Here is a 7,685-nt window from a genome sequence, read left to right on the forward strand (position 1 = left end):
TGCTCTTAGCATTTGGATGACAGGATCTTCCATGTACCCAGACCACAATAGGGGATCATGGATGACAACTTTAACATAAAGCCCAATATCCACAAATTGACTGACAAAACTTTACAGTACAATGTACATCTCTATCTAGGAATAAATTTGATATCCTCCCTGCTCGTCCCCAAGGTGCCCAGGGCTCTTTTCTTTTGCTTTTAGTACCAACTGCAATCAATTATTTATTATTGTTATTATCATGCATGCCAGGAGGAATGAGGATCTCTTCTCTGCTGTGCAGCATGGACAAAACTATAGAGAAAGCCTGTTACAGACCGTCAGCAACTGCTGTCATTGTTAATGCGTGTCTATCTTCCCTCTCTCCCTGCAATTGACATAATGTCCAACATGAACAAAAATTTCAGATAGGAGTGACAGAACGACAAAACTTCCCAGTATTTTCAAAGGGAAAAATGGAGGAGAAAAGGATATGGATGAACCATAACATAACACTGGCACTCTACATAAATTAAAATCAAAATGGTTGGTCACAGATACAATACCTTAGAAAGCACATATAATGAATAGCAATCCTCTGCCTTTGAATTGGTCTCAATTAAGTCGCTTGTCCTTCTTTGTTTTCGATGGTGAAGTAAGGTGAGTGCAGAACCCAGATCCCATCCATCACAATCACACTTGTCACCGAGTCTCCACCATTCAATCAGAGGTGAAGGTCCACTTGATTTAATTTTTGGCAAACCATGTATGCCTGCTGGCACTAGAGCTGTTATACTTGCAGTCCTTGAACTGGAGACTGGTCATCAAAAGCATATCCTGCTGAACATGGGGTAGGGCTCATAGCGGAATCATCGCTGCATTCTGAATTGCAAGAGTCATCTTGACCCCGTGAATGTATTGACTTTGAATTATGAAGGCTTTTGTCAAGAAATTTCAGGCCCCAGCCCCTGGCTTTGAAAGTGTCTTTGCCAGTTCCACTGTTCCCAGTTTCTGTCTGGGATCACTATAGCTAGACAAAGTTCGGCATCTGAGATACCCCAAGTACCCCAGTTCTCCACACAGACTGCGTTACCATCTACAGATCGAGACATAAGACTGGATTGAAAGAATTCACTGTATTTTTGTTGTGAGGACTGACTCAACCTTACGTCCGACGTTTTGTTCTTGATGGCCTGTTTAGTTGAGGCCACATAGCTTGGGACAAAACTAGTATTGTCGGCAATTGGACTAGAGGATGTTATTGATGTAGAGCATGAATCACCACAGTTTCCGTTTGGAATTCTCGTATGGTCTGACTGATCAGGAACAAGAATTATATTCTCTGTTGAACATGTTTGTCTTGAAGGTCCCTCTTTGATATGTACAATGTGTACATTGTACACCAAGTAGAACAAATTCAGTTTCCACTGCAATTTCTAAGCTACGAAAACTGTTAATCTCACGGCATAATGAACTGGTGACTCTCATGTGTCCCACAAGATCAAGAACATGCTCGTCCTTTTGTAAGGACTCTGGACACCACATATCTCCACAATGGTATGATATTGTCCACTTTGGGCCTAAGCCCTCATGGATTTGCTTTTGGACTTACCCCAAAAGGCCTCATACCAATGGAGATATTTGTCCATCCTTATATATCCATGATCCTCCCCACCTCTAGTCAATGTGGGACTTTGGTCGTATACCCAACAATCCTCCCCTCGAACAAAGGACCATCGAGCCTCCCCTCAAACGATTATCCATCCGTCCACTCTCGAGTCTCTACCAACTAGGATTCTCCGCTCCAATGCGTTGGAAGCACACGCCTTACATGGAGCACCACCTGCCTCGAGAGCTTGCTCTATCCCAGGTCAACTCCTCTTCACCGTGTTGGGACCAGGACACGTCCATGAAGAATCCGGAGCACACCGCCTGTCTAACCGAGCTCATCCACGGATCCCATCGTGATATTACTGGGGCCCACCACCTTCGTTCGGTATTCCAAGGATTCATCCACTTGGCTAACTTCGGGGCATGGCTCCGATACCACTTGTAAGGACTCTGGACACCACATATCTCCACAATGGTATGATATTGTCCACTTTGGGCCTAAGCCCTCATGGATTTGCTTTTGGACTTACCCCAAAAGGCCTCATACCAATGGAGATATTTGTCCATCCTTATATATCCATGATCCTCCCCACCTCTAGTCAATGTGGGACTTTGGTCGTATACCCAACACCTTTGTGGCTACCCATTCATTCTTGTTTTTTTAAGAAGATTTAAAATTGTCTTATTATCAGGACCAGAATGAAATGTGTACAACCAGTCAAAACCTTCTCTGCCACGGTTGTTGACTTTCCACTTTATTGCTACAAAAGCCTTTTCAGACTCATTCAAAGAAAAGCTATAATATGGCAATCCATCCTTGCACGAACAGTGAAGAAGACCCTGTGAAATCAAAGAATGAGTAGGTGAAGCTGATGCACTTGGTATGACTGGGCTGTGTCTCTGGTGTAGCAATAGGTAGCCTTTCAGAATCTGGTTCATGTTTCTTGGTAATAGAACTGCCACTTCTTTTTGAGATTGGTGAGAGCAGCTTTCTGAGGACCCCATTTCTAAATCCATATTCAACGAATGTTTGCATGGCATTAATTCCTTATTTAATTTTTTTTTGATCTGGGCTGAATGTATCCAGGAGATGACCATAGATGATGATTTTTTGAACTGATTTCATGCTGGCTCTTTCTGGGCTCCAAACACTAGTATTTTAATCTAAATAATGCAATGCAGGCACTTCCAAAGATCAATGAGAGCAGTTTCCTGCTAGATATGTTTCAGGATGTTTCAGGATGTTCCCACAAACTTTGTGACCATAATATGCAAAGGAAGATTCTCTAGTTTGTATTGGATGATATGGGCAGCTACTGAAACTGAGACTCTTAGTTTGTATTGGATGATATGTTTGGTTTTCCACGTTGCAGCTTGACAGTAGATGCCACTGATTTAAGTGGTACATTAACATGCCTTTTACTACATTGAGGATCAATCCATGAGGCTGAGTTTGATTCAAGAAATGTTTCCTCAGTCGAAGAAAACTGTTGCCATTGATCATTTGAAATAATGCTCTGAAGCTTGAATTGATGACTCTTTGAAGACATGGTGTTTCGAATATCCATGGAAAGCACATATGAAGTTTCATGAATACACTTATTATGATCTATGCCTACAAGTGATAGGCATGTACCCACTGACACACAAGGACCTGAACTTTCTCTCTATATAGGAAAATCAAGAACAGAAGTACTCTTAACTATGGAGGCACGATCACCCACATTAATATAGGAACTATCCATATTTGTAACAGAAAAATCATTACAACCATCGTCAATTTGAATATTTCCATTCTTTTCAAAAGCCTCTGTTAGAGGAGATGCTATATCCACTGAATCTTCTGTTTCCATATGTGCTGGGAGGCTGCATCATTTCCATCTTGTGCGATATCTGAATTTATCTCTGGAGTGCAATTTTTAGCTAATAATACTTCATTTGCAGCAAGACCTCCAGGACATTCTTCTGTAGAACATAAGAATGTTGGACTAACATCTAGTTCATTAGGTGGCATGGAATTGTCTTTCTGAGCAGTAACTCCTATCCCTGGAAAATGGCAGGATTCAGGATTTGGGATTTGTACGAGTTGTGGGTGAAATTTCTTTGTATTTTAAAATGGATGCAATTTCATTGATTTTGAGAAATTTCTTTGTATTTTAAAAGGGATGCAATTTCATTGATTTTGCCTACTTCTGAGCATTCTGTCATTACCATCATTCCCTCTGAAACATTTAACTACTCATAAAGTTGAGATTGGTTGTATGACTTGGTTTGAGGATGTGCTGGAAATATTTCTTTCTCATCATGACTTGAGATATCTGTAGATATAGCATGTTTTTGTAAATGCATGGCTGGAAAAGATGACTTGCACATATGATTGCGACTGAAAATGGAAGCATCTATTGAGCTCATGGAAGCTGGTGGCTCATTCTCCGTCCCAGAAAAAGAGCTAGTTTCAAAGTTCACTCCTACATGATAAATTTGGCAATTCCAAAGTTGACGAGGATGAGGATGTCTCACTTCCAGAGAGTGAGTGAAAAGGTCATGTCACCTTCTGTGTCTCCTTCACTGCTACACGACATAAGGAAATTAGACCGGTCCTCATTTCAAAATGCAGATCACTTTCCTGAAATATCTCTCCTGTTTCCGTGCTTTTAGAAGATTCTTGTCCCTTCTCTGTTGTTGTGCTACTTTGACAATTTTCAGAAGATTCTTCACCCATAATATTCTCAGCCACTTTTGGCAGGTTTTGTTTGACAGACACTACAGGTTTCACTTCACATTTTATTTCTTCCATATCCTTGTCCTATTTAACTTTTTCCCAGCTCCTTGATATCATTTTGTCTTGAAGTTATTTTGAAGTACATTGATGAGCAGAAACGTTTGTCACTTCCGAAACATCTTCACCATGCACTTTCTGTGCAGAAATGTTAGGACCCCTTATTTTCAATGGCATATTATCATAAGAACGCTTGAGATGAGAGATACCCAGATTACGTCCTGAAAAGATACAAACTGGTGGTTCTTTTAGTGACATATCCCTAGCCAGATTCTCAACAATAGCTTTCTAAAACAGACAAAGTCAAACTGGTGGTTCTTTTAGTGACCTATCCCTAGCCAGTTTCTCAACAATAGCTTTTACCTTTTTCTCAGGAAGACTAATTTGAGTGGCTTCCATCTTTATATGAAACCCTCCTCTTTCTTTTAAATGAATAGAAGATTTTGATATCATTGGGCATGGACTGTTTGTTGCGACAAGTCACATCATAAGTCGTCAAAATGGTCATAGATTTTGGGTATACTATGCCCACATGATGGATTTTGTTCAATAGAACAATGCCTGACCTGCATAACATAAACCCTATTTGTTAATAGTATCTGGAGCATTAGAAAACACATTTTCCATCACAATGAACACATAAACCCTTAAAATTGAAAATATCCATGTTTACAAGTAATGGAAAGACTGAATGATAAGGAATAAGTTGAAAGACATGCCAATCATTGGCCATCATAATAGGATTTTTATCGACCAATGAACTATAATACTGTGATAGATGACTTAATAAGTATGGAGTAAATTTGCATGAGGACAACAACTGACAAGCAGGGGAGCCAACCATTCAGAGCACAGACAGTTACAACCATGACATGAGCTTTGCATGAATCTGCACAATGAGAACACAATGTCCTAAGAGCACTAAACAGGTAACACATGCACTCAGCAGTTCACTTACCTCTTGTCTGCTCCACTTGCAACTTGTATTTCATGCCTTAATCTCCACTTAAAAACAGATCCCAATCTCCATTGTATAAGTATAACGAGGAAAACAATAGCTCTACTTTTTTGCAATCCACGTTATCTGATAGGAATGGTCATAGATTTTGGGTATACTATGCCCACATGATGGATTTTGTTCAATAGCACAATGCCTGAACTACACAACATAAACCCCGTTTGTTAATTATATCTGGAGCATTAAAAAAACACATTTTCATTCACAACGAAGCAACATATAAACCCTCAAAATTGAAAATATCCATGTTTACAAGTAGTGGAAAGACTGAACTGTAAGGAATAAGTTGAAAGACAGTCCAAAAACCAGAAACCCATAGTTGCTCTCACAGGCTTGCCTGCCAGCATCCAAAGACCCAATTTACTAGTTTTGTGCTAGTGACCCCGGGATTTGAGCCACTTTTTCAAGCCTAGAGCCCAAGTCACTGCCCAAAATGGAGTGATAGCTTAAGATCAGTCAAAAAGCAAAGAAACAATGATGCAAAAGCAATAAGTTAAAAAATACCTTAATCAGACCCCTACTAGCCATGACAGGGATTTCGTCAAACATATCATCAACATGTAACCTACAAGTGTAAACAACAGAATTAAGTGTAGAGATATCATATTTATCTGATAATTGCTATGAAACATTGTTCCCTCGTGTCATTTGCTGCATTATCATCTATTAGGCTATAGATACATTATCCATGCTTTTACAAGTAAAAACATGCTAAGATCCATACATAGTTGTTGTCATAAAACATACATATAACCAACATAATAGGGACAAAAATATCATAAGCATATCATCGATAAAATCCACATATACATCAGTGCATTTACATATGAAAATCAAGGGAATGGATTTCTCATTAATGAATGCAATAAACCAACTGGAGATAGGAATACCACTTTCCACCCGACCATAGAATGGCTGAGCCAAATCTCTCTTCATTCATTCACCTCCGTGTTAATGTGGGACTCATAGAACACACCAAAAACACCAAATAAGCATGGATGCCACCGGATTTCTCCACCTACACCGTGAGGAATTTGAGTGCCTCCTAGTTTCTCAGGCTTTACCGTAATCCACAGTTCGATCCAGGGATCACTAGGCCCTACACCGAGACACACTCTCTAGGCTTTACCGTACATCCCATCCCGGGACTACTAGGCCCAACGGAGAGAGATCTGCCTCTTGGCTTTCTCGTATATCTCGCCATTCACCGACAAATATTCCTAAGCCCACCGAGGCACACAATATTGGCTTTACTGCAACCCACGATCTGGTTCAGGGGTTACTAGGCCAGTGGCTTTACCATGATCTGCAATCCGGTTCAGGGACCACTAGGCCATGTGTTTGTCATTTCGGAGATCCACCCACTCAGCTTTGAATCCATTCGTCCATCCCACATAAACCGAATATGAGAACCCATTTCATCAAAGCTATTAGGAAATGTCAAAGCTAGGCTAAAGAACACTGTCACACTTGGCAAAACCCATGCCATGATAGAAAAGAACCACATGCAATACCATGCATGCCAAATCTAGCAAGGAAAAGACACTTTCAAATCGATACTTACATGAATCGTGTTCTAGTTGCTTGATCTTGCCTTTCCCTGCTTGATCTTTGCTTCCTCTTGCCTCTCTGTCTTTCTTGCTCCAATGCTAAAGTGCTCCAAGAAAACTCTGTGTCCAAGAGTGAGAGAGAGAGAGAGAAAAAATAGAATAGAGCTCCAAAAATGAACTCATCAAGCTTGCCAACTGATCCTCAAAAGCCCTTTTATTGTGAGAATTCGAGAATGCTCACCCGAATCTACTTACTGCAACCACTGATTAAACTTCTCCTATTTGTTAATTATTGAAACAAATTATTTACTATTTCCTACAGCAAATATTGAAGCTAATACAACTACAACCTTCACTTAATTAATTAATTTGCCCAAAACAAGAACAGAGCAAATAGATAAAGATGCACAAGTCACAATATTTTTTGGACAAATTTCCCCGAAAATACCCAATGCGGGAAAATCGACGCAGCAGCTCTGAGGTTTTTTATTATTAGCAGTAGTTTATGAATACAACTCTGGATGCCCTTCCGATAATCCAGTTACAAAGAAAACAAACTAGTAGAAAAACTTAGTGAGATTACCTCACTCTATCTGACAATTTTGGTTGTTCCGGCAGCTGAACCAAATGTCCTCGGATATCTCTGTTTTGGCCCTGCGTAGGCCCTGCGTCAGCCTCAACAGGATCTGTGTCAACCCAACTGGGAAACGTCTGCCCTCTGGAGTAGTTTCCAGCCCTCCCGGCTCAG

The 7,685-nt window shown here is 40.3% G+C and overlaps 1 long non-coding RNA gene across 1 annotated transcript; it reads right to left on the reverse strand.

The window, feature by feature from the left end:
• Positions 1–557: 557 nt before the first annotated feature.
• On the reverse strand, positions 558–4,932 carry LOC149149531 (uncharacterized). Its single transcript, XR_016262538.1, has 3 exons — positions 4,733–4,932; positions 2,222–4,590; positions 558–1,497 (listed from the first exon to the last, which is right to left on the reverse strand). It is a non-coding gene; the product is annotated as an uncharacterized LOC149149531 (long non-coding RNA).
• Between the last annotated feature and the right edge of the window lie 2,753 nt (positions 4,933–7,685).

Source organism: Pinus tabuliformis, chromosome 9, assembly GCF_031772625.1.
Source record: "Pinus tabuliformis cultivar Carrire ecotype Pingquan chromosome 9, CPIR1, whole genome shotgun sequence".
Classification (NCBI taxonomy): Eukaryota; Viridiplantae; Streptophyta; class Pinopsida; order Pinales; family Pinaceae; genus Pinus; species Pinus tabuliformis.